This window comes from Artemia franciscana, chromosome 1 (genome assembly GCF_032884065.1).
Source record: "Artemia franciscana chromosome 1, ASM3288406v1, whole genome shotgun sequence".
Lineage (NCBI taxonomy): Eukaryota > Metazoa > Arthropoda > Branchiopoda > Anostraca > Artemiidae > Artemia > Artemia franciscana.
The window spans coordinates 53,302,924-53,330,266 of NC_088863.1; the positions used below are offsets into that span (position 1 = coordinate 53,302,924).

The 27,343-nt window shown below is 33.7% G+C and overlaps 1 long non-coding RNA gene across 1 annotated transcript in view; it reads right to left on the reverse strand.

Moving 5' to 3' along the window:
• Window positions 1-22,043, reverse strand: part of LOC136031346 (uncharacterized) — a 39,253-nt gene extending 17,210 nt beyond the window's left edge. The window contains exon 1 of the long non-coding RNA XR_010618496.1: window positions 21,983-22,043. This is a non-coding gene — a long non-coding RNA (uncharacterized LOC136031346). The remainder of the gene's footprint in view (window positions 1-21,982) is intronic.
• Between the last annotated feature and the right edge of the window lie 5,300 nt (window positions 22,044-27,343).

Genomic DNA, 27,343 nt, shown 5'->3' on the forward strand with positions numbered 1-27,343 from the left:
TTCCAGAACACTATCCCATGTAATTTTCTCCAGTTCATCATTTAATGACCTTAAATTTTTTTCACGTAGGTCAATAATCGGAACGCCTTCTCTTATTCTCGAAAATTATCTTGCTACTTTTGATGTCTCGAAGATGGTGAATAGGGGAAAATGATCCGACATATCACTGACGATGAGTGAAGCTGAGAGTGGAGATAAAGTCGAGAAAATATTGTCTATTAGAGAATGAGTATTTTCCATAACTCTTGTCGGGATAGTGATTGACGGATAGAGGGTAGATCCAGACATGAGCGTGAGGAGGTCTTTGGCGCTACTTGTAAGGGGATGGGACAGATTGATATTGAGATCGCCCATAAAGACTACATCATGATTCTATTTCTCCAACAGCTGGAGTGTGTCCGATAATATATCCATAAAAGAAGAAACAGAGCCTGATGGGGATAGGTAAATTTCTCCAATGATTACTTTTCTTTGTGAAGGAAGCGACATTTCAAGGAAAAGTGATTCAAATACACCCTCCACGTTCCGAGTCAGTTGGTTATTTATAAAAACTGGGTATTCACTCTTTGTGTAGATTGCCAATCCTCCTCGTCTCGTATTTTTTCTATGTATAAAATTCGATGTGTACCCGGGGATATCTAACAGGCTATCATTCTGTCTCGTCAGGAATGTTTCGCAAAGTCCAAGAACATCAGGCTGTACTTGCCCACACATAGTCATTACATCTGTCAGTGATGAACATAATCCTTGACAATTCAGTTGAATTACACTGAGCTGAGATTTGGAGCATCCTTGGGCCATATTTATTATTTGAGTATAATTAGTTCGAGGAAACTTACTACTACTAAACAAAGAAGATTCTGTTTGATTACTTATTACTCGATCAAAAATTTCTTCCAAATTCAAAAATGATTTTTCTAACTGTCCTAACCTATTCTGAGCTATCGGCAAGGCATTGCACCCCGGGGACAAAGAGTGGGAACTCAAAACTTACCTAAATCTTTCGGAGGAGTGCGGTCGGATCTTGAAGCGAAGTGAAGAGCCGTGAGAAAAGTACACACCCGAATGAATTTCTTCCAAACTGCAATAGTAAACTAACGCAAACAAACATGAATAACTACAAAACACAGGAAGAAAGGAAAATGAGACATTTTTGGAAAACGCATCAATCACTTAGGCAAGCGGAAACAACTTATTGATCAATGACATTCTTGCCCGCTTTTGCTATTATAACCACAAAAAACTGAACTCTAAAATCTTTGACAATCCGAATCAGGATCGTCAGGTTGTGCCGTTATTCTCACTGTATACGGATCAAAGCACTCGTCTGAAAATTTTGACCAATCAGAACTTCGCGACTTTTTTACATCCAACCACAGTCTTATTCCTCGTTGGACCACCCGCGTTTCTGCAACCTTTTCAGCTGCTGATTTCGAAGTTTTCAGCTTGTACCCGAGTGCTAGTAATTCTTTTCTTCTTTTACCGAGCTCAGCTGGTAAGTCTGTTGACACACTGAAACCCGTCTTTTTCAGCTTTCCACACTCCTTCATTATGGCTGAGCGGTCATTGTCACCAAGGCTAACAAAAATCGGCTAAACAACTTTTTGTTTTTGTGTATTACGTCGCAGATTCGGAACGGCTGAAGATTCAGAGGGAGTCATTTTTTTAGAAATGCGATACATGGTACCCATACGTAGTTGGTCGGCATTTGTAATTCCTAGCTTAGACTGGAGGAATGTCACTACGGTATTTTTCAGGTTTTCAGTTCCTTGTGGAGCCTCAACACCGTGTATCAGAATGTTATTTCTTCTAGCGTACATTTCCGACCGTAGAGCAGTGGCCTTGACATGAATCAGCTCAGTCTTTAGCAGTTTGTTTTCTGCTCTTAACACTTTATTCTCAGTCTGAAGTTTCGAAATTAGTTGTTGCAGCTCATCCATACGGTGGTCGAAGTGTTCTTTCGTCACTGACATATTAATACCAGTTAATACCGCTCTGCCTTTTTAATCACGTTAAAAAGCCATAGGACAGGACCGTCCTATTTTTTTTTTTAGATATATTGCTATTTTTATTGATTTTTTCCTTAGTTGGCTAGGTTCACATTACTAATCCCTTAAAGATACTACTCAGTACAGTTAGTGCCTTGAAATACGCTGAAACTGATACAGACGTTTACTTAAAATACTTAAATAGCAAGTATATGGTCAGAGTGCGATAGAAAATGTTTAACCTTTACCCGTTGAAGTTTTGTGCTTGACCTTATCCCTTTTGTTCAATCAAATTTATACATTGTATAACATAAATTACACACAAAGGGAAGTAGACGAGTCGAATGTGGTATCAAAATCTTTTAATCTTATCCCAAAAAGCCACCGATTCCTCAAAGTTGAAAATGTGTGCTCTCAATTTTTCTTGGACAACTTCGTTTTTACATTTCATTCATCATTATTTCTATTTACAACTCATTTTGTTGTGTTATCGACATAGATATGTCAACCTTTTTATCTAGTAAATCAAGAAATGACCCATAAATAAGCATTCTTTTTAAAAAGAAGTAACAAACTTTGTGAAACATGTTTCAAAATCTACTAAAATAGGATACAACAGAATCAAGGAACGCAAGGATTAATTGTAAGCAATATCTTATCCCACTAAAGGGACAGCAAGCATTACAAAATGTTTATATTAATCAATCAATAATTTTATTGACCCATATAAAATGACACGAAAGTGACCATGTGGAGTAAAGAAAAAAAAAGAGAAGAGAAAAAAAATAATCAGACTATGATAAACAATAATAAATAACCCAGTATAATATAGGTGGCTACGGTCTAGAGATGAAACAAATTCGGCACGTCGTTAGTCCACAGCTACAAATGGATCAGTAACACCATATAGTTGCGTAACTTTGCGGTTACGAGCCCAAAGAGGAAGACTTAGAAGATACTTTGCATACTTGTAATATAGCTTACGGATTGTCCGTAAATAAGTCATGGTAAATATCTTCCAAAAAGGAGCTAGGGCTAGGACATACGGGATTGTGTAAGCGTTATAAAGTCTAGCCAAAACGTTCTTACTGTAACAGGTTTTAACATTAAATAGTAGTTCATAAGTTGTTCTTGCCTTCGTGCTGAAATGCCTAAGTAGCCCTGCACACGTACTTTTCAGGTCAGTACCAAGGAGTAAACCCAGATAAGTTAAGGATGACGGAAGTGCGTTATCAGAATCACCAAAAGTGACTGTGGTACTATCAGAACCTGGTCGTTTAAAATTGAACTTAATACATTCACTATTACTCGGATTGAATTTTAGACCAATATTGTTATACTCCTCACTTAAACTTGCAAAATTCTTCTCTATTAAAGCCAGGGTTCTACTCAAATTAAGAATATCGTCAACATTATTCAAAAGCGATAGGTCCAAGCCACGAAAAATAAAGCTGACCTCAGCTTTCTTCTGGGCATCGATAACACTATTGTTAAATAGCGGTCGTGAGGCTATAGCACCTTATCGAATCCCTTCATATACGGGAATGGACCTGTTAGTTAAATCAGAGCTTTTACCAGAAAGTGACTTAACCTTTACGTTTAATCTCTGATATATATATATATATATATATATATATATATATATATATATATATATATATATATATATATATATATATATATATATATATATATATATATATATACATTTATCATGAGGGGCAAGGCGTTGAAGAAGGAATAACCCCTCCCCACCCCACCCCCTCTTATAAGTATTAATTTCTGTTCGTTTTAATATTGTTCCTTACTTTCACATGAAAAACTTGATTTTTACACTTAATTAATTTTTAAATTTTAATTAATATTCTAAGTTCCTAACGGCAACGTCTTCAAAGGAAAGCAACACCTTCTTAAGCTGTATAGTATAACATGTTTGTAGCTTTTTTTATTCTGATTTTTTGCCCAAATTATCGTTTTAAAATTAGCTCAATGCATTACCAAAAAGGAAATAGCTGCTCATAGATTCATCGCTAAATGTCAAATGTTATTTCCATCAGAGAGGCGTTTATGTAAAAAAAAAATTACAATGATAACATATTTGTTAAATATTCCGTATTTTTTTTTGTGAATCCTCAGAATATATGTGGACAGGAACGTATCAGTATAAGATGAAAAACCAAGCCTTTTTACTTTAAGGCCTTGCTGTCTGTAAGTGAAATTGTATTTATTTGGTTCTTTGGTACCTGCCTCTTATCTTACTAATCCTAACCATGGAAAAAAGTTAATCTTGTGCAAAGACTACCTTTTCAAACTAGCTATCATAACAGGCAAAAAACTTTCGACAAAAATAAAACGATAGTTGGTCCTGATAGGTGGTATGTTTGTCCCCTTTTAATGATGATGATGAAGACTTGGATCATTTTCTCCGGAAATGCCCGGTACTCTTGGATTTACGGGAAATTTATTTTTTCTTTTTTTTATTAATTTCTTTTCATAGTTGGAGGTAATAATATGGTTGTTTATTTATTATTATTTGTTTCTTTTTTGTTCTTGTTTGTCTGTTGAGAGTTTTGGTTGTTATTTTTTGTTATATATATGGTCGCCCAGTATACAGTGCTTTTATGTCTTTCTTTGTACAGCCACTTGGGTTAGTGTTATGTGTTATATTATTTTGTAATTAAATGGATTGAACTTCTTATTTTGAAAATAATTTTCTAGAAATTTTAATAATAGTGATATAATTGAAATAGAAGGAATCAGTACGAAAAATATTATTCAATCAAACGAATTGACTGTCAACGAAACGAATGATTTGGTATGATTTCTTAGCTTCTATAAGGCTTAAGCCATTCTGACCTACTTCTTGTTACAAATTTGAGTATAGACATTTATTGATAGACCATTTTATTATAAGGGTCTCATTTAATATTTTTTATTATATCTGCTTATTTATTTAAGTAAATACATTTTGAGCTCATTTATTAAACACGTTCTTATTTGTTGTTAAAAGAAAAATAAATCAATAACACACCAGCAATGCAACCTAACACACTATCAGTTCATCAATAAACATCAAAATCAAGAAGAACAAAAGGGAATTCTTTTCGTAAGACAGTGGAAATCTAATTTGAATTAATATTTCGGTCCTATGTCCAAGGGCCGTGCTCAGTACAACATAAATATATAGAAGAAGAAAAACTTACAACAACTTACGACCTATGCTTACATTGACTTGAGTCACATCCGACCTTGGTGGTCGTCTAGGGGTCTCTCTGCTCGCGAGCAAGTGTATATGCCACCTATACTGCTCTCTTTTTTTGTAATTCTGAGAATACCAGGGAGGTTGTAGTCGGAGAAGTTCTCCTTCCAGTGCTTTGGAGGGCTAGCGCGAGGACAAGAACCGTGGATGCGACCTTTGAAGGTAATTTTCAGTAGTTTGTTGCTGGATATGCACTAGACGTGGCTAAGTCACCTGGGCTGTTGGACGCGGACCCTGTCCAGGATGGTAGTATTATACTGCAGTCTTTTGAGTAGGTTGGCATTTGAGACTCAGTCTACATGTGTTATATCGGCGCTTTGGGGCAGCAGCTTTGAATCAAACGGGGCGGATCACCTGGAGTAATCTACTCTGACTCTCCACGTTTCACAGCCGTACATAGCTATTGGAATGATAATGAAGCAGAATAGTCTAAGTTTTAGCTTCACAAGTTTCAATTCTACTTCCAAATCGCCATCAGAGCTTTGAAGCCGGTAATACCAAGAGCGAGGCGTCTTTTGATGGCCACTGAGTGACTACTGTCGCTCGTGATCTGGCTCCCCAGATATGTGAAGCTGTCTACCCATTCTATTCCCGCTCCATTAAGCTTTATTTTTGGTGGGAATGAGTTATTGAACTTTGACAAGAACATGGCTTTTGTTTTGTCCTCGTTGATTTCCATTCCGAAGGTTAGTGCAACTACTTCCAGGTCAACTGCATTGGTTTGGAGTTCAGTGACCGATCCGGTGAGCTTGCCGAAGTCGTCTGCGTATGCAGCTTATCGATTATAATCTCTCCAATCATTGCACCATTGGTTGCTTCAACAAGCGACATTAGCCATTGCAGGAAGAGATCAAACCTGTGAAGTGAGAGGATGCATCCTTGCGAAACCTCAGCAGAAGCTTAGAATTATGTGGTCATTCTCTCAACAGTTTGCACTTGGCTCCTGAACCACTCATATACATTACGAATGATTGATATGATGTTTGACGGGACACCGTAATGCATTAATAACTGCGAAAAGCCCTCTCTGCAAATTAAGTTAAAAGGCTTGTTTGAAGTCAATGAAGAGTTGATAGAGATCCTGACCGTATTCCATGTATTTTTGCATTTTTGTATTTTTACAAAAGGCTTTTTTGTCAAAGGGCTTTAAATTCTATTTTCCAACACCAGTTTCTTATTAAAAATTATTTCTAAGGTGGAGTCAGAAACTAGGGCTTCTATTGATAAAGTCAAGGCTCCCCAGGAATATAAGGTCGAGATCGTAAGGAAACTAAAATCTTTTAACATGAGCAAAATTGAAAATTATACCACAAGAAATTTCATTATAAATCTTTCTGATTTGAAAAAAGATAAGGTTCTTACTATCACTAGAGCAGATAAAGCCAACACTATTGTAATTATGGACACTGAGGATTATGATCGTAAAATGAATACAATTATTTCTGATACCATTACTTACAAAAAACTGGATTTTGATCCTACAGATAAATATGTAAAGTCAATTAGAAAGGAATTGCTTGGAGTCTTTGAAAAAGAAGTTACACATTATCCCACAATTTTATAATTAAATAAGAAATATAATTAAAAAGACTCGATAGGACTTTACACTTGGTATGTACCTGCATGTAAAGTAATATTGCAGGTTGTTCCTACCGTATTTCTAACTAGCGTAGTCTTTTACTCTTTTGCATCTTGAACCTGTCATCAGAAATGAAATAAAATTGAGAGTATCGTTATGACTAGAATATGATATACCTTCATACATGATCAAAAGTCTTTCTTTTTTTCTTCACTAACATAATTTAACAATTATATGAGAGGCAAATCTTGAACGAGTATACTTATGCACACACATTAGAAGATGCTTAAATTGCATTAATGAAATATATTGAAGATTTGTCCTGGATCAATAAATCTAAAAGATACAAACTTTTATTATGCATACATATTTTATTAATGAAAACAAGTATAGAAAAATTATCAAACCACCGAAAAAAGCAATTCGAACTCAAAAAACGGAAAAAGAAAACGTGAATTAAGCCTATAAAGGATATACTCTAGAGTCCAACCAATTCCAAAGGGGGAGTGGCTTGGTATTAGAGGTAAATTTAAACCACATTAATATAGTTTTGAGAATTTTTAATGAAAAGCGTCGTTTTTTGAGCCAAGACTATGCATTACCAGTTGAAAAGCACACATTTGGATAATATTTTCGCTACAAATTTCACATAATCTCGTTAGAGGTAAATTTAATTCTCATTAAGATATTTTTGATGGCTTTTAATGAAATACCTCGTTTCTTTGACTGAGCATTAGATTTCACTCTCTCTCTCAGTCGAAAATATTCTTTCAATACCTCCCAGCTTAAATTTAAACTCAAGAAAATGTTATTCTAAGCAATTCACGCCACAATGGCAATGTGTGGTTGGCAAATGTTATCCCAGTGATATGTATTATCATTCATGAGGCATTTTTCCAAACTTTTCATGGTAAAATTGTGCTTAAAGTTAATTGATTCGTGTTATTGCTAGCCATCATTCAACGTGATGCCCTCCACGTCAATTCACGCCATCATGGTAATCTGTGGCTTGCCCATGGCACTCAAGATATGTATTACGATTTCTAAAACATTTTTCGATATGTTCTTGTTAAAAATCATGCATTAAATTCATTGGTTCAAGTTTTGAAAGCCAACCACATTGTGATATACCGTCACAGTTCTCATCACCATGCCACACTATAATTGGCCCTCTGGCACGCTCTAACACTCCTCAAAATTCCTAAGACATTTCCAGATATATTCTTGTTAAAAATCATGATTAAAAACATTGGTTCAAGCCACCCCACCGTGATACACCATCTCAACTAACGCCACCATATCACACTATCACTGCCCCCCCCCCTTTTGCCAAGCTCTAGCACCACGCATCATTCCTAAGACACTCCAGTTACTTTCATGATAAAATCCTGCATTAAATTCAACGGTTCGTGTTTTTTTCAACTTAGCATTCCGTCATATACCATCTCAATTCACACCGTCTTGTCACACAATCACTGCACCTTAGGTACCTCCTCAAGATTCATAAGATATTTTCTGATGTCTTCTTTTTTAAAATTCTGCATTAAATCCATTTGTTTATATTTTTGCAGGCCCAACCCTCAGTGATGCACTATACCATTTCACACCACCATGCCAAACCATAACTGACCCTCTTGCACCCTCTAACATCCCTTGTCATTCCTAAGACATGTTTTTCTAATACCCTTTACCCCGCTTCTGACCCTCGTTAATAACGGTTCCACCTCTGATTCTACCGGCTTCCAGCCCCGATTCAACAAATTCCAGTTTCCACTATAACCACTCCGATCCCGAATCCAAATCTGGCTTTGGGTGTGTCACTTCTGCACTCCTGCACCAGTTCTGCACTTCTACCCCCGATTCCACAATTTTAATTCTACCCCAAGCTCACCAAATTCCAAGGTAATGTATGCGGCTACCTCCGTAGTAATTTATTGCTGTTCATCGACAATAGATGGTTTATTATATTTTTTTGATCAGTATAATTTTTAAATTGCAGTGATACACTCTCAAATCTTATTTTTAAAATTGAAAATGAAATATTCCAAAAATATTTGTGCACATGGTAAGGTTAATGTTGCGGTAAATGAGAACACTGAGAAATATTTGAAATACAAAACAAGCATTAACGGGGATCTTATGAGAAATGTATGCGTGTGTTGTCATCACATTGAGGAGTTGTAAGCGCATTATGCTAACAATTATGACTGTAGGGAATCACCTGGGACGCATTCGGTTTGTTGTTTCTATGATTCCAAGCACTCAGTTTTAGAATTTTATGATTCATTTTGAATCCAGCTTAAAAATGAAATCGTCAACCACTTAAAAACTTCAAATAAGCAAATTGTTTACCCTTCTACTTAAGTCTAAAATTTTAACGCATTGAACTGTGGTCATTTGTGCGCTGGTTATGTGCGTCTTTTATATTAAAAGAAAATTTAAGGGATTGGATCCACAGAATTTTATTTAAGGTTTATTTTCAAATATGAATGGAAGAAGAACTAGAAAATAGATATTTTTCTTATCGTAGAAGTTTTAAATATTATGAAAATATCAGTAATGCTCTCTTAGTATCCGAATTTGTTTTTAGTGCTTCAGGTTTATCTACTTTTGTTATGTTACCACTTGCTTCTTTAAGTCTTTTGGCTGTTCTGATTGAAATACTGGGAAGATATCTTAGAGTATGAGAAAGAAAGCCTGAGTTTAAAACTACTTATTCGTTTGATTTTGAATTGCTTGCTATGTATAAATCAGGTGAATTGATTTATGAAGAAGTAATTAAACGAGAAAATTACTGACACAAAACATTAAAGTTTGTTCCTCGTGAAAAATATGTGAAACCAGTTAAATTAAATTTTTTTAATATTACGTAAAAAACGAAGAAATAAATAAACCCGTTCTTACTTTCCACCCACTAATATTGCTAGTCATTAATTGCTCTATTTGTACTCATTTTCTATTCGCTTCATCCTATCATTTCAATAGTTATATTGTTTCTTTTCACAGTTCTAACAAATATGACGCGTATAGTTTGCTTCTCAGCACAAAAAATGACACGGCAATTTCTGGTAAGTTTCTCGAAGACTCAGTGTATTAAATTCGAAGAATGTAGGTACAGCAAAAGAATGGTTAAAATGTTTATGGTATTTGCTTATTATTTCAGGATTAATTTATGAATTAGTTTTACTGATAAAACCAAAAACGTAGATAAGAAAAATAGTATAAATAATTTCTCTATAATAGAATAAAAAATTAAAAAAAAACATATTAATAATCAGTTGTAAAAAAAACATGGATAACAGCCCTTTTTTTTAACTATTTCAATAAATTCTTTACATTTTCAATAGACAAATTAATAAATGTATATAAACCAAAATTAAATAAAAATAATTTATTTTTGCCAAACCCCTCCCCTAGGCTGTTATCCATTTTTATTTTATTTTTTGGTGTTGGTGATTTCATATCAGCCTTGGTTCTGAGACAAACCTCGTAAGGTTTTATGCTTGGATAGAAGCTCCTCCCTTCTTACTCCTTGATCTGGACCCCTGGCCCAATCTTAATGACATCATCAACTGCTACAAAAGATAACTGTGAGAGTCGAAATTTTGGATCACAATCGATGATGATTAAATCGCTTTACCAGCTTGGCAATGCTGGCCTGTAAAGAGATTTTATATAAGCACGTTGTGTTTTATTTGACAGGTTTCTGACACGAGTTTGGATTTCTTCCCAGAATTCCGAACGAAGGATCCTTGGGGAAAAAGCCAGAATTGATTAAAAGCATTGGAGAAACTTTTAAGTGCAAAAAATGAAAATAAATATAATCGTACTTTTAATAAAGAAGATTTAGACATTGGAATGGAATATACAATTAGAGAAGTGAAATGTGTTAAACTACATATGGGAAAAAAAATCATTATCTTTATTGATTTTAAAGGTGAAATGGTTGATCTATTTGCCCCTAAGCGTTTTCATTCTAAAACAGTTAACCTTTAAAAGAAATTTTAAAAATTACATCAACAATTTACTGAAAGGAAAAATAAAGGTAATATAAATTATTAAGGTATTGATATCAAACCATCCAATAAACATGGAATTGTTGCATTTTATCGGTAGTATAGGAAGAAAGGAGTATATTTAAACCATTTTTTTTAATTACATCTAAAAATTTTATTTCACAAGACCTGTTTAGATCTTAAGGCTCAGGAGGCGTCTCGGAAATCTTAATTTAAGATAATTGGAATTCAATTAAAAGGGGAATGAATTGATAGGATGATCTAGGTGAGGTCTAGATCTTTTATTTAAATTGTGAAAAAGTATAAAAATGAGAGCAAATTTGATTTCCAAGGACCTGTTTTCATTTCGAATGTAGGGATAGAAATGTGCAATATATGGTGTTCAAATGATGTAAAAATGACTTAAAATGATGTAAATCGAATGGATGAGTTAGTTGGGGCAGAAACTATATTTACTATACACTTCTTTTAGAAAGTACAGTGGCTTTGAACTCTAATCATGATAATATTTGCTCGTTTCAGTTTGATTCGGTAATTTATTGTAATTTCTGTTCATTTGGGTTTTATTTATTTATTCATGCTTATTAGGGGTAGTTTTATGCTTGGTAAATTATTTGATTCTATTTTTGATAATTTTGGTTTGATGGAGTTATGTACTTTTTGTTAAAATACTTTTTCTGTTGAAAAGTTTTTTTAATTAATTTTTGTTCGTTTCATATTGACATAGTTTTTTTCAGGGAAAAAAATAGTAGTTTGAATTTTTGCAGTTTTATTTAAGAATTTGTAGATTGAATTTAAAAAAAATGATTTGCTCTTATCAAGATTTAAACTAATTGAATTTAACAGGCAGGTACATCTATTACAGAAATAGAAACTAGGCATTTTATTAAAACTTCAGAAAATATCGCTCGATTTGACTTAACTTTACCTCTAACAACAAACCTCTCTATCTGGAATTGCTTGCTAAGGTGGGCCAGTCACATAATGTCACGGTGGCGGAAATAACACTGCTTTGGCTCAAAGAAAATTTGCATTTACATTCGAACCTCTCAGAAATAAGCCAATGCAAAACAGTGTCTCTTTTTCATCGTTTGCAAGTTCTATTTTTCAAAATTTGACTTTGCTGGCATCAAGATTTAAACTAATGAAATGTATCAGGTAGATGCATCTAATAGAGCAATTGAAACGAGGCATTTCATGAAGAACTCAAAAAATCTCTTAATATGACTTAATGTATCTTAATATGATTTTGCTTGTATTAATATTTATATTAATTGAATGTAACAGGTAGGTGTATCTAATACAGCATTAGAAACGAGGCATTTTCATTAAAAACTCTCAGAAATAATTGAATACAAATATGTATCTCTTTTTCATCTTTTGCGTATTTCATTTTTTAGAATTGAGTTTGCCAGTATCAAGATTTGAATTAAGAGAAAGTAACAGGCAGGTGCATGTAACAGATAAATAGAAATGGGGCATTTTTATTAATAGCTCTAAGATATATCTCTTAATAAAGCTTAAATTTACCTCTAATAACAATCGTTCCCCTTTTGAACTGCTTGCTAGCAGCAGCGTATTATCACGGTGGCGTTAATATTCATGATCTTTGCTCAAAGAAACAAGGTATTTTCATTAGAGTCTCTAAAAAAATAGCTGAAAGCAAAAATGCGTCTTTCATTATCTGCGAGTTTCTTCTTTCAAAATTTGATTTTGCTTGTATCAAGATATAAATTAATGGAGTGTAACAGGCAGGTGCATCTAATAAAGCAATAGAATTGAGACATTTTTATTAAAACCTCTCAGAAATAACTGAATAGAAAAAATGTATCTCTTTTCATCTTTTTGTGCTTCATTTTTCGAAATTTGATTTGGTTAATATCAAGATTTAAATTTTGAAAATATAACAGGCAGTTGTAGCTAATAGAGTAACAGAAACGAGGCATTTTTTGAAGACCTCTCTGAAATATCTCTTAATATGGCATAAATTTACCTCTAATAACAACCCTACCCCTCTGAAATTGCCTAATAGGGTGGGCAAGCCAAATATTGTCAAGATGGCGTGAATATGCACAGTCTTGGCTCAAAGAAACGTGGGGTTTTCATTCCAAGCTCTCAAAAATTACCGATGCAAAAATCTGTCCCTTTTTTCATCGTTTGCGTTTTTATTTTCTTAAAAATGATTTCTGAAAAAATGATTTGCTCTTATCAAGATTTAAACTAATTGAATGCAACAGGCAGGTACATCTAATACAGAAAAATAAACGAGGCATTTTCATTAAAATTTTAGAAAAATATCGCTTGATATGACTTAACTTAACCACTAACAACAGCCCTTTCTATCTGGAATTGCTTGCTAGGGTCTGCCAGCCAAATAATGTCATGGTGGCAGGAATGTGTATTGTTTTGGCTCAAAGAAACTTGGCATTTTCATTCGAACCTCTAAGAAATAAGCGAATATAAAACTGTGTCTCTTTTTTCATCGTTTACACGTTCTATTTTTCGATATTTGACTTTGCTAGTATCAAGATTTAATTTAAGGGAATGTATCAGGCAGATGCATCTAATAGAGCAATAGAAACGAGGTATTTCATGAAGTCTTCTCAGAAAAATCTCTTTATACGGTTTAAATTTTGCTTTAATAACATCCACCCTCTTTTGGAATTGCTTGCTAGGTGGGCTAGTCACGTATTGTCAAAGAAGCGGGAATATGTATGAATTTGGGTAAAAAAACATCAAATTTTCATGAAAACCTCTCTGATATAGCCGAATGCAAATATGTTTCTCTATTTTTTAATTGTTTGCGTTTTTCTTTTTTCGCAGGTGGATTTTCTAGCATCAAGGTTGGAATTAATGGAATATAACAGGTAGGTGCATCTAGGACAATAATTCAAACGAGGCTTTTTCATTTAGACCTCAGAAACATCTCTTAATATGGCCTAAATTTAGCTCTAATAACAAACCTCCTCCTGTGGAATTGCTTGCTAGTGTGGGCCAGCCAGATATTGTCATGGAGACATGAATACTCGTACCCTTGGCTCAAAGTAATGTGATGTTTTCATTAATACTTCCCAGAGATAACTGAATGAAAAAATGGGTTTCTTTTTTCATCGTTGTTATGTTTCTTTTTTCAGAGTTGGATTTTGCTTATATCAGATTTAAATTAAGAGAATATAATAGGCAGTTGCATCTAATAGAGAAACAAAAATGAAACATTTTTTGAAGACCTCTCAGAAATATCTCTTAATATGGCTTAAATTTACCTCTAATAACAACCCCCGCCCAACTTTAGAATTGCTTGTTAGGGTGCACCAGTTATATATTGTCACGGTGTTGTGAATATGTATAATTTTGGGCCAAAGAAATGTTGTATTTTCATAAAACTTTTCAGAAATATCCGAATGGGAGAATATAACTCCTTTTTTATTTTTCAAAATGTGATTTGGCTAGTATCAAGATTTAAATTAATGGAATGTAACAGATAGGTGCATCTAATAAAGCAATACAAATAAAGAATTTCTATTGAGACATCTCAGAAATATCTCTTAATATGGCCTAAATATACCTCTAATAACTAACCTCCCCCTCTTGAATTGCCTGATAGGGTGGGCAAGCCAAAGATTTTCAAGATGGCGTGAATATGCAAAGTCTTGGCTAAAAGAAACGTGGGATTTTCATTGAGAGCTCTAAAAAATAACCGAATGCGAAAATGGGTTCCTTTTTACATCGTTTGCGTTTTTCATTTTAAAAAAAATGATTTGCTCTTATCAAGATTTCAACTAATTTAATGTAACAGGTAGGTACATCTAATACAGAAATAGAAACGAGGCATTTTATTAAAACGTCAGAAAATATCGCTTTATATGAATTAACTTTACCTCTAACAACAACCCTCTCTATCTGGAATGGCTTGCTAGGGTAGGCCAGTCACATAATGTCACGGTGGCGGGAATAACATTGCTTTGGCTCAAAGAAACCTTGCATTTTCACTTAAACTTAAAACGAACAGAATTTACTCCGTATATAAAATGGGTTGTCCCCTCCGCAATCCCTCGCTCTTTACGCTAAAGCTTTTAATTGTTTTAAAAAGTAGAATTGTGGCAAAGAGTCAAACTTTAGCGTAAAGAGCGAGGGATTGCGGAGGGGACAACCCATTTTATATACGGAGTAATTTCTGTTCGTTTTAAGTTTTAATGTCGCTCCTTACTTTCAGCTAAAAAAATATTTTTTTTTATTTAATTTCTGAACGTTTTTGAATTAATGCATGTCTGGTTTTGGCTCTCCGCACATAAATTATTAAAATGAAATTTGTATATTAATTCTTTTTTTGGCTAAATAGCTTTCTCTTAGTTTTAATCAGACGATTTTGAGAAATAAGGGGTGGAGAAGGAGGCCTAGTTGCCCTCCAATTTTTCGGTTGCTTAAAAAGGCAACTAGAACTTTTAATTTTTAACGAACGTTTTTATTAGTAAAAAATATACGTAACTTATAAATTAGCAACTTACGTAACAAACTTTGATAATCTTTTATTTTTATTATGTATACAAGGGGGTTTTTATCCTCGTTAATACCTCGCTCTTTACACTAAATCTTAAGTTTTGTCCCAATTCTTTAAGAATGACCCCTGAATCAGAAAGGCCGTAGAATAAATAGTTGAAATTACTAAAAATACTTTAGCATAAAGAGCGAGGTATTTATCTCCTCCTAAATACCTCGCTCTTTATGCTAAAGTATTTTTAGAACCCCTCATATGCGTAATACTCTCTGTTCGTTTTAAGTTTCAATGCTGCTTCTTCCTTTCATTTGAAAAAAGTTTTCATGTTTATTTTTCATTGTTTTCTTACAATAATGCTAGAAAATCATGCGCCCTTTTCCTTGAATTTTTCTTCCCCCATGACAGATTCCTCCAAGGAAAGATCCTCCAACATAGCCCCCCTCCCCTCAGCCCCACCCCCCAAACAAAATAAAATGCCCCTGAAAACGTCTGTACACTTCCCAATAACCATTACTATATGTAAACACTGGTCAAAGTTTGTAACTTGCAGACCCTCCACCAGGGATTTTGGGGGAGTAAATCATCCCCAAATACATAGTTATTATGGTTTTCGACTATGCTGAACAAAATGGCTATCTCAAAATTTTGATCCGTTGACTTTGGGAAAAAAATGAGCGTGGGAGGGGGCCTAGATGCCCTCCAATTTTTTTGGTCACTTAAAAAGGGCACTAGAACTTTTCATTTCCGTTAGAATGATCCCTCTTGCGACATTATAGGACCACTTGGTCGATACGATGACCCCTGGGAAAAAAAAACAAACAAACAAATAAACACGCACCCGTGATTTGTCTTCTGGCAAAAAATACAAAATTCCAAATTTTTGTAGATAGAAGCTTAAAACTTCTACATTAGGGTTTTCTGATATGCTGAATCTGATGGTGTAATTTTCGTTAAGATTCTATGACTTTTAGGGGGTGTTTCCCCCTATTTTCATAAATAAGGCAAATTTTCTCAGGCTCGTAACTTTTGATGGGTAGGACTAAACTTTATGAAATTTATATATTTAAAATCAGCATTAAAATGCGATTCTTTTGATGTAGCTATTGATATCAAAATTCAATTTTTTAGAGTTTTGGTTACTATTGAGCCGGGTCGCTCCTTACTACAGTTCGTTACCACGAACTGTTTGATTCCTTTTATTTGAGTAGCATTTTAAGCCAAATGAATGGTTTTTTTTCAAAATTCAGGAAATGTATTTGCATATCTTTAAAACCTTATAAAGTGGGATTGAGGAAAGCTGTGCTCTAATTTGTACTTCATGTAAGCAGACCTTCCAAGGACACACTTTAGCCTTTAGACCCATCCCTGAAAGTTTTTTTCTAATCTAACCCCCTGGTGCTCTTTTACACATTGTATAAATTGTGAAGAAATGCCTGGCCCCTTATTTAACAGAATTGGCTAAAAGTCTTAGAAGTATCTTATATCAAATTACATCTGATACAGTTTAATTTTTTTAGAGATGACAAAGAACAGCATTAAAGCTGAGTATTTGCTTTGCAAGAAATATGTCCCTTCTGTTGTAAAGCATTTTAGATAGATTCTAATCTAACCATGGGCATATTGCTGTTGCAAATGGTTTTGCTAAAATGAGTGTTTTGAAAACAAATAGCAAATGTAAATTTGTTTTTTTTTTATTATTTTAAGACTAGAATATCAAAAAGCTAAGCATTCACATTGCCGGTTGTATCTTAAGTAAATACAATCCCTGATGGAGTTATGTTGATACCTGTCTTAAAATTAATTTGTCCAAATAAAATATATTGTTTATGGGACAGTAAAGAAAATGGCAACAACCATGACTTGATTTGTTTTTTTCAATATTTTCTTTTTTCAAATAATAGTTCTCTGGTCACATTTGTGTTCCTTGCTAAGTCATTGGCACTCTGGGTTGGGAATCCTTTGTCCAAGGGGCACAGGTTTAATTCCTGGTATTGCCAGTTTATTTGGTTTTCACCAGCTAAGCATTCACCATGCTAGTTTGCATCTTAAGTAAATGCAATCCCTGCCGGAGCTTTGTTGACGCCTGCCTTAAAATAATTTGTCTAAGTAAAATATAATGTGTATAGAAGATTACTGAATATGGCTTTAAATCCACCTTGGCTTTTTTTCAATATTTTCTTTTTTAAACAGTTGTTTTACTCTGGTCATAATAGTGTTCCTGGCTGAGTGGAAAGCACTCTCAGTTAGAAATCCTTTGTTCATGGGGTAAAGGTCTGATTCCTGGTATTGCCAATTTATTTGTTTTGAATGGGGGTCAGTGATGTTACTCAGTAATCTCAGACAGATTTAAACCAGCTCTAAATGGGCAAATGGAGAAATATGGGAAAGGTAAGCAGGGAGGGTGTGCAAAAGCACAGGATTTCTGGCCCCCAGCCCTTCACTGCAATTCTTGGCCAAAGGGTCTCAAAGTGGAAATTAGCACTGCCAGTTTAGACCTTAACGTATCAGTGCTGCCATACTTACTTACTTGCATATTGGTGTTGAGTTTACACACATTTTATCTTCATTGAATCCCAAAATCATTTAGACAATCAGCTAACAATCTCAAAGCACAATTAGTACGGATAGTTTTTTGGGCCTTGCTGACTTTCCCTTTATAGTATATGTTTATTGTTGTGTATAATGTAAATATTTTAAAGTAATTAATCATTAAGAAGTCCCTTTTAGTTTTATCAAGCTTTTGGGTAATAAACCTTTTTAATTACCTTAAAATATTTATTTAGGTCCATTACCATTGGCTGCCCTTTATATTACACTTTGTAATGATTTAAATATATTGTGGTTACTAAAAATTTTGATAATCCAACCTATTTTACAATCTTAAGGTTTTTTACGAAGGTGTAAGAAAATACATAAGTACTGACTTAGCCCCAGAAAACTTCTAAATATAATATAAAAATATAAGCAAGACGGTCCTTACTTTAGCCATATCTGTGGAAGTACTAATGAGAGTGTGGGTCATTTGATGTATGTGTAGAATTCAGCTGTGGAAGTACTAATCAGAGTGTGGGTCATTTGATATATTTGTAGAATTGAGTGAGATGAGAAATGAAGTGTAGGTTTGATGAGGGATAGCTGGTGAATATGATGAGGGATGAATGTTTTGCAAGATTTTAAATTTTGGGTAACTTCTCACGTTGACAATAGATCACAGAAGTAAAATTTTGTAATTTTTTTTCTTTCTTTCTGTTATGTTACACAATGTTGAATATTCTAAAGTGAATTTTCTTTTTGTTTTGAATTGTCACGGCCCTAGGGCCTTAGTGCAATACAACTTACTAATGTTTATTCACTTTCTTAAAACAAACACAAGGTCTATGTCTCCTAGCTTTAACAAAGTCAAATGTAATTTTAAGACCAGGGGATTTCAAAGTAGGTCAAATGAACCTCTGGTATGAATGAGCAGTTTGTAAAACATGTAGATTAAAAAAAAGTCTTTTAGAAAACAAAGATGACAAATGAATAAAGGAAAGTATCTTATATAATAATTATTGGGCATCCTTAAGATAGAAATGAACAAAGCTTCAATTAAGAATCTGTTTAGTTTAAACAGACAGAATGGGCAAACCTCCAAGCTTTGACAAATACAATCTCACTTTAGGGCTCCTATCTTTTCAAAGGGGACTTTTTTTGGATTTTTTCTATCCAACTAAAACCAAAAGGGACAGCATCAGATACAAGTGACCTTCCAATTACCCTACATAGCAAGAGAAAATCATGCAGTTAGGCTTTGCTTTATCTCAATCCCCCTCCTAATATTCAGACATATGGCCCAAATTTCCTATTTTCAATACATTCAACCTCCTGACACCTGTTTTTCTAGTTATTGTTTGTCACATTTGGTTAGTTTACAGCTACATGGGACGAAATTAGAGAGACAGATTGACAAAATGGGAAATAGGAAATTTCAGCAATATATTTTTATATTGGGAGGATTGACGGGTAAAGTAGAGCAAAGTTGTATATAATATGTGTTAGCAGCTACTATTCTAAAAATTATTAAGCATGAATTATTTTTTTATCATGTTTCTTTCTCTTCAGGTCCTTCTCTAGAGCTTTACCAAATCAAACATTCTATACCTATAAAAATTAGCAACAAGCTATAGTCTATATACATAAGCTCATGTTATTTAACTATGACGTATAGAATTTATATGGCAATCAGGAACTGGATACAGGCTAAAGCAAGTAAAAAAAGAAAAAAAAAACGGGTTGTAAAATTAGAGTTCAAAGATAGATGGTGATTTTCTAGTTTGAAAACACTTCCCTGTCTAGCTCAGAAACTTTATATTGATTACTCTTCTGATAATTGCCTAACATACACAATTTAAATATTTACCCCCATATAGTAGGGCATTAAAACAATCTATCACAATGTAAGATATCCAGAGATATGATGCTGATTTACAAATTCCAGGATTCCTTGTTGTAGTTTTCATAATTTTGTTGATAAAGTGTTATATACAACAGAATAGAATAGAATCAGTTTTATTGGTACAATCTCTCACAGTCATAAAACTAAATGGCTCTTTTGCTTACAAAAAAAGGATTAAATCAAACAAGGAAAAAATCAGAACACGAAAAGGATTAAATCAACAATTGTTATACTTTGATACAAAGAAAGGGATGAATGAGTTGGAAAAATGATTTGTGCGTGAAGAAGGTGCTGCTAGTCTGTCAATGTTCTTCGACCTAGTACTTTGATGTTTCACTAGAACTGGTGGTAGTATTGATCTCTGTTTATCATTTCTGAGAAGATATTGGCCAAATCCAAGGATCAAACTGAGACGACGCTCTTGAAGAGAGGGAATTTGTAAAGTGGATAATGCTAACTTATATTCAGTAAAAGCTTCGCACAATATTACTTGGACTGCTCTTTTTTGTATTGACTCAACCTGCCGAACCTGGCCACTTAGGTAAATAGTGTTATTGGTTTGTGGGCCCCATACGGGATGTGCATACTCTAAAATTGGTCGGATGTAAGTGAGATAGGCTATCCTTAGCTGTGCCACTGAGAAACCAAATTGACGCATGAGTATAAGTATCCGCATCGCACTATTTGCCTTTTTGATAATTGTGTCAAAATGAAGGCTGAAAGAGCAGTTGGTGCTAAACTTGACACCAAGCACTACTGCCGAAGATTTACTAGGATAAAGAGGAGGAGGGCACACAAATGCTCTCTTCAGGGGATTAAACCGAAGGATTATAGTCTTTCCTTCGTATGTTTGGAGGCTGTTCGCAGTACATTCATCTTTAAAGTTGTTAATTATTTCGTTACAGAATTGGGGAACAGCCTCAGACTTCTCAACAATGTACTTCAGTAGGACTAACAAGTCGTCTACATACTTAAATCTTTCTTCATAGCCATAAAGGATGAAATTTATCAGTGCCAAAAACAGTAAACTAGCGAGCTTAGTACCTTGTGGGGCTCCTCATGTAAGCTCGACCCATTCGGAGTCAGTATCTCCTGGGAAAAGACTGTAAACACACTAATAGCAGGCTTGTAAAAAATTGATTACTAAAAGAAGAATATGTTTGTGCGCACCCATGGTGTGTAGATTTGTGATAGCAATGGAATGGAGAATAAGACCAAAAGCCTTTCGGTAGTCTATGAGGAGAAGGTCAACTACAGAAATATTCATCATATTTTATTTTATGTCATTAACATTAGCCAAACTTAACTTCTCAACAGAACTTAAGTTTGGTGGCTATAATACACAAGTACCACAAAAATCTTACAACACATTATGTATTATGGTAACTGTTTGGTGAGAAAAAAAAACTATTTTACTAGTTTAGCTTAATGTGTTATATTTTGGTGCTTATCAGAAATATTTTGTTAATTTTAGGCAGCTGTCCCCCCCCCCCTCAAAAATTCTTACACATTTGCTGGTTTATACTTAACTAGTATTCTAGTGAAAACAAAAATTAGTATAGATTTTGTATTAAAGAAACATAAAGCACATTGGATTTTTTTTTCTTTTTACTAAGATTAAGCAGTTTACTTTTTTCATTATAGAACTGCAGTTAATTTTTTATAACTCCATTAAATTCGAGGTAATTCTAACAAATAGCTGTAAAAGAGCTATTAGATTGTTATATTGCAGACATGTTGGTTATGAAGTGTTAGGACCAGAGATCGACATTATAACTTGACTTCAAAACAACTTCTCTGCTTCTAAGCTAAATAAAATTCTAGATAATTAATGCTCTCTGAAATCAGGGTTCCATTGTTTTGAGTAAGATATTGATAGTTAAATGGAATTTTTGGTCTCTATATATAAGATTTGGCTTTCAAATCAGTTAGGTAGGCCTACTGTTCTTTTACCCTATGATAGTGCTTTATTGTGAAGATTCAAAATTTGTAGGGATTGCAAAGGCTAGCCTGAACAATAAGTTATTACAAGTTCTGAGGTAAAAAACTCTGTTTTGTAAAATTCTAGTTTAGATAAACTTTGTTATATTGAAAAAGGTTTAGGTTAGGAAAATAAAACTTTCAGGGATGGGTCTAGAAATCAAACTTTGTAATGGGAAAGTGTTTTGAAGCATATACCTCTACTCCTTCTCCCTCTTAAATACATTTACCTTAAATTATCTTAAATTACATTGTCCAACAAAATAAGAATTAAATCCTGTAGAATCGCTGGTTAGTGATGATGATGGTGGGACATCTCAATATTTGGTCCACACCCTTAAAAAAAAATTTTTATAAAAGTGAAACCCTTACAAAATAGATCTTCTACTAAAATGACAAGAATTCTTTTTTTTTTTTGTGTCATAGCTTTGTTCAATTCCAATATATGAAGTTTCCAAGACTTGGAAACTTCCAGGAAATACATTTCCAAATTTACATAGAAAACACTTATATGGCTTAAAATTCTACGCAAGTAACAAGAATTACATTTTCAGAGGTAAAACCAGAGAAATAGAAACTGCTAGCTGAAAATTAAGGTAAGATGTTGTTTTGCCAAAATTTTAACAGATATAGACCAGTCAAGTATGCAAAATTATAAGACTTAAAAATCAGAAGAGGGTTAACACATAAGCTTAGCAATACCTTAGTTGCGTTTGATTCGACTCGCAAAAGTTAACTTATAAGTTGACTTTTTTCTCTGCTGCCGTTTTATTTAGTAAGAAGTCGACCTAGCAAGTCAACACAGAATTGCCAATCGAACGATTCACTGGAAAAAAGTTTAGAAATGTGAAATCGTTTAGTCTAAAGAAAAGACAATGAAACTGTTAATAGTGGAAATAATCTTAGCTTTTCAGTGACCTGTAAGTAATATTATGCATATTCCTTAGGATTTAAAGGGTTTTTGGTGTTCTGTAGGCCCATCTTGCATAGGCTAAGCTTAATAAGGAATCAGAAGAAAATTTTTATGTTGTTAAAAACGTTGGTTCTTAGGAAGGCAGCTATCACATTGGTGAGTTATTCAAATATTACCAAGTCAAACAGGCCTAGTTTCTAAACCAACCTATAATTTTTAGTTGAAAATAAAATTAGAATGGTTAGGTCAATGCCTATATTATATAGTCTATATTCATTGAGATTGCTGTCTAAACTGGATGTTTAACATAAAGTAGGGGTAAAATTTTACTTTAGCTACTTTTGGCTATTTTTGAAAGAGGTTAGGTTAGGAAAATGAAACTTTCAGGGATGTGTCTAGAGGCTAAAGTATGTCCCAGGAAAGTATTTGAAGTACCTACCTACCTCCACTTCTTTTCCTCAAGAGGGTCCTGAAGTTCTTGGGTACCTCAAGTTTTGGTTATCAGTTTCTTTCTCTCTGGCCTTAGTTCTGAAAAGACAATTCCTGTTGATTTAGCAGAACTTTAAGCCATAACACTGGGTTTTCCTAAATTTAGAAATAATATTTTACGCCACCTGATTGTAGGTTAAATACATGGCTGATATTATTTATTCTCCATGAATTTTTGTTTTATTTGATTTCATTGATGTCAGTTGCTTTGTATTAAAAATACATTTATTTTTTAAAATCGATCTTCTTTTGTGAAAAAAATTTGAATTGTTTTTCTTTTTACATGTTGTATAAATTGTAAAGGAATGCCTGGCCCTTCATTTCATAGATTTAACTAAAATTCTTTTGGGCGTCTTATATCAAAATATATCTGACACATTTTAATTTTTTGTTTTGTTTTAGAATACATAGGACACCATTAAAGTTTTGCATTTGCTGTGCTAAAAAATTGTCTTAAAAAGTGCCAAGTTTAGAGAGTTATTTTAATATTATTCCTGCTGATCAGTATAATTGTTTTTAAAATTCCTTCTGTTTAAAGCATTTTAGAGGGACTCTAAGCCAACCATGGGTATATCTTTGTCACAAATGATTTTCCTCAAGTAAGCTGATGAAAAACAAATAGGACATACGATTTTTCTTTTTTTATTATTTCAAGAATAGAATATCACAAAACTGAGCATTCATATTGCTAATTGTATCTTAAGTAAATACAATCCCTGATGGGAGTTTTGTTGATACCTGTCTCAAAATTAATTTGTCTAAATAAAATAGATATTGTTTATGGGACAGCTGTGAAAAATGGTAGAAACTAAGACTTGAGTTGTTTTTTTTTCCAATATTTTCTTTTTTCAGATAAGTTTTGTTTTCTGGTAACATCTGTGTTACTTCTTAAGTGGCTGACACTCTATGCTGAGAATGCTTTGTCCAAAGGGCACAGGTTTAATTCCTGGCATTACCAGTTTATTTGGTTTGGGACAAAGGTCAGTGATGTGACTATGTAGGTTCAGCCAGAACTGGCCAAACCTTGAAAGGTTACCTAGAGAAATCTAGGGTCAGTTAGCAGGAAGGGCTTGCAAAAGCATAGAATGACTGGTCCCTAGCTTCCTATTGCACTTCCTGGCTAAAGGACCACCTGGTTCTTTACTGGGCTTCTGACTTAACCATTGAAAATTTCTTTTAAACCCATTAAATATAAGTACAAAGGAAAGAATGCCAGTAAGGTGGGCCTTCCTTTTCAATGAATTGTTGATGTATAGACAAGAGTGTATGTCATAAGAAATAGCTTGTGAATGTTTTGCAAGGTTTAAAAATTTAGGACAATAGGTCAGGTTGGCAACTGAGCACAAAAGTAAAATTTTGTGAATGGTTTTACTTTGTGACTGTTATATTTATGTATTGTCAAGTATTTTAAAGTTAATCTTCATTGTTTTGTTTTAATTACCATGGCCTTAGGAATCTAGTGCATTAAAACCTACTTATGTCCATTCATTTTCTTTTAAACAGACAGGAGTTCTATGTTTCCTAGCTTCAATAAATTTATATGCAATTTTGAGACCAGGGGTTACAAAGTAGGTCAAAACTTGCAAATGGAACTGTGGTGTGACTAATTAATTTGTGGTGTGACAACCATTTAACAAAGTATCACAAATGTAGGTCACCCTTAAGATTGAAATTAACAAAGCTTCAATTATGAATCTGTTTTCTTTAAACAGACTGAAGGGGTAAACCTCCAAGCTATGACAAATTCAAGCTCACTTTTGGGCTCTTTCCTTTTCAATAGGAACTTTCTTTGGATTTTTTTCCAACCAAGTAAAAACAGTAGGGACAGGATCAGGTGTAAGTGACCTTCCATTTAGCCTACATACCCAGGAGAAAATCATGCAACTCTATGCTAATAATTGGTAAATTTTTGTTGTTCATATATTTGACTTATAAAGTGAACATACCCCTTGATGCCATTTTTCATTTTCTTTACAAACATAATAAGTGCTTCAATTGCAAGTTCAAATTTAAGCACTTTTTGAGCTCTTGAAAATGACCAAAATATTTCTAGTTTTTGGGTATAAAAAAAAGCTTAAAACATTGTTCTCAAACTTACTGTTTCATTCTTAATCCATTTTCTATATGTTATATAATCCACAAGCATTGATTTTCCACAATTAAATTGAATTAATACATTTTACAATACTATGCTGTTTTCTTCTTCTTTGATGCCAAATTTTCAATTAAAGTATGTATTTTTGGTCATTTTTGACAAAATAATATATGTTTTTCACTGCCAAAATTTGTTAGGTTAGGTCAAAAAGTGCTTAAATTTTAATTAGCAATATAAGCAATTATTATACTTGTAAAGAACATACAAAAAGGCATCAAGTGGTATATTCACTTTATTTGTAAGTCAAAATATGAACAAAAAAAAATTACTCCCAACCTACCTAATTTGCAAATATATAGCCCAAATTATATATTTTGAATGTATTCTGCCACCTTTTAGCCTACTTGTTTTTCCAGTTCTTGTTTTGCCACAGTTGCTTCAATTATCAGGTACTAGGATTGAGGGATAGATTGGCAGAATTAATAGGAAATACGTAATTTCAGCTTTAGATTTCCATATTAGGAGGGTTGGGGCTAAAGTAGAGCAGGGCTGCATGTAGAATGTATTAGCTATAATTATTATGTAAATTATAAAGAGTCATCCTTTTTTAACAGGTTTTCTTCTATAGGCCTACAGGTCCTTCTCTTGGCTTTTACCACATCAAACATAGTATACCCAGAGAAGAATAAGTAGCAACAAGCTATATATGGGCTACATAAGCACATATTATTTAACAATGACTTCTCTTGAGCTTAACTATGAACCCTTAGTAATACTGACAAGAAATGAGTAACAGAAAAAATGAACTTTAGGCTAAATGGCAATCAGGAACTGGATACAGGCTAAAGGGGCTAAAGGGTAAAAGAAAAAACCCACCCACCCAAACAAGAAAAAAGCCAGTTTTAACTAGGCTAATAACATTGTTTTTAAGTTTATTTTAGTGCAACTTACCCAACAACAAAAAATCAAGCTCAATAACTCACCACACTGGTACATAAAAGTGGTGCCTTCATCTTGGATCCATCTGAAGACATACTCCGTGATTAGCTATAATTGAAACTTCTGCCTTCTTTCCAAGTTAACTTAAGACGAACGTACAAAATGTAAAAGTTGTTAAAAGTCTACTTTTCATTAACTTTCAGTCAACTTTTACAAATCGAACGCTAAAAGTTAACTCAGAATCGCAAATAAAACGTCGGAATGCTGGTTTCAGTCAACTTGAAAAGTGAATCAAACGCAACTCTTCTCAGAGTATGCTTTTAGCTATGGATTAATCACTGAAAGTTTCATTCTCCTAACATAACCGCTTTCAAAGATAGAAAAAAGTAGCTAAACTGGAATTTGACTGGAAATTTAATCTATAGCCTGGTAGGGTAATTCCAAATTCAAACCAAAAAGAAGTCGAACTAGAATTTTATCCTCTGTTTAGGGTAGCTCAACAAAGCCAAAGTCTTATCATTTAGGATTTTTGTATAGACGATTTTGCTTTTATAGCATGAATACGACATTTTCCAAGATATTACCTGAATAATTTAACTAAGGATTCCACTAATTTAGCCCCTTCCTAACTATTCAAATATACCACAGAGTATGTTAGATCATTTCTCAATTTACTCTGACCTCAGATTAATGTGAAATATGTCAAATCCGGAGAAAATTAAGCCAGTGCTAAATCATTTAATTATAATAGAATGACACTCTTAGCACTTAACAAAAGTCTTATGGTTGAAATTTTTTGCCCAATCTGACAAGTAAAAAGAGTGTTTTTTCGAAGCAGTTTTGTTTGAGCTCAACCATGTGTATTTTTTTCCATTTTTGAAACATACAAGGTGGTTAAACCAAAACTGTTATTGATTAAACCAGCTGGTTGACACAAAAAAAAGGCCTGGAATCTTCGCAATCATCCCCATGTTCGTTTACTTGTCCGATTACTAATCTGACGAATCCAAGCGTTTTTTGAGACGCACATGACGTCAGAGATTAGTCGGATTATCTCCTCAAACACTCAGGATTACTTGTCCGTGGTCTTGCACTTTCTAACCCCCAAATAAACCCCGTGTTCATTTACTTGTCCGATTACTAATCTGACTAATC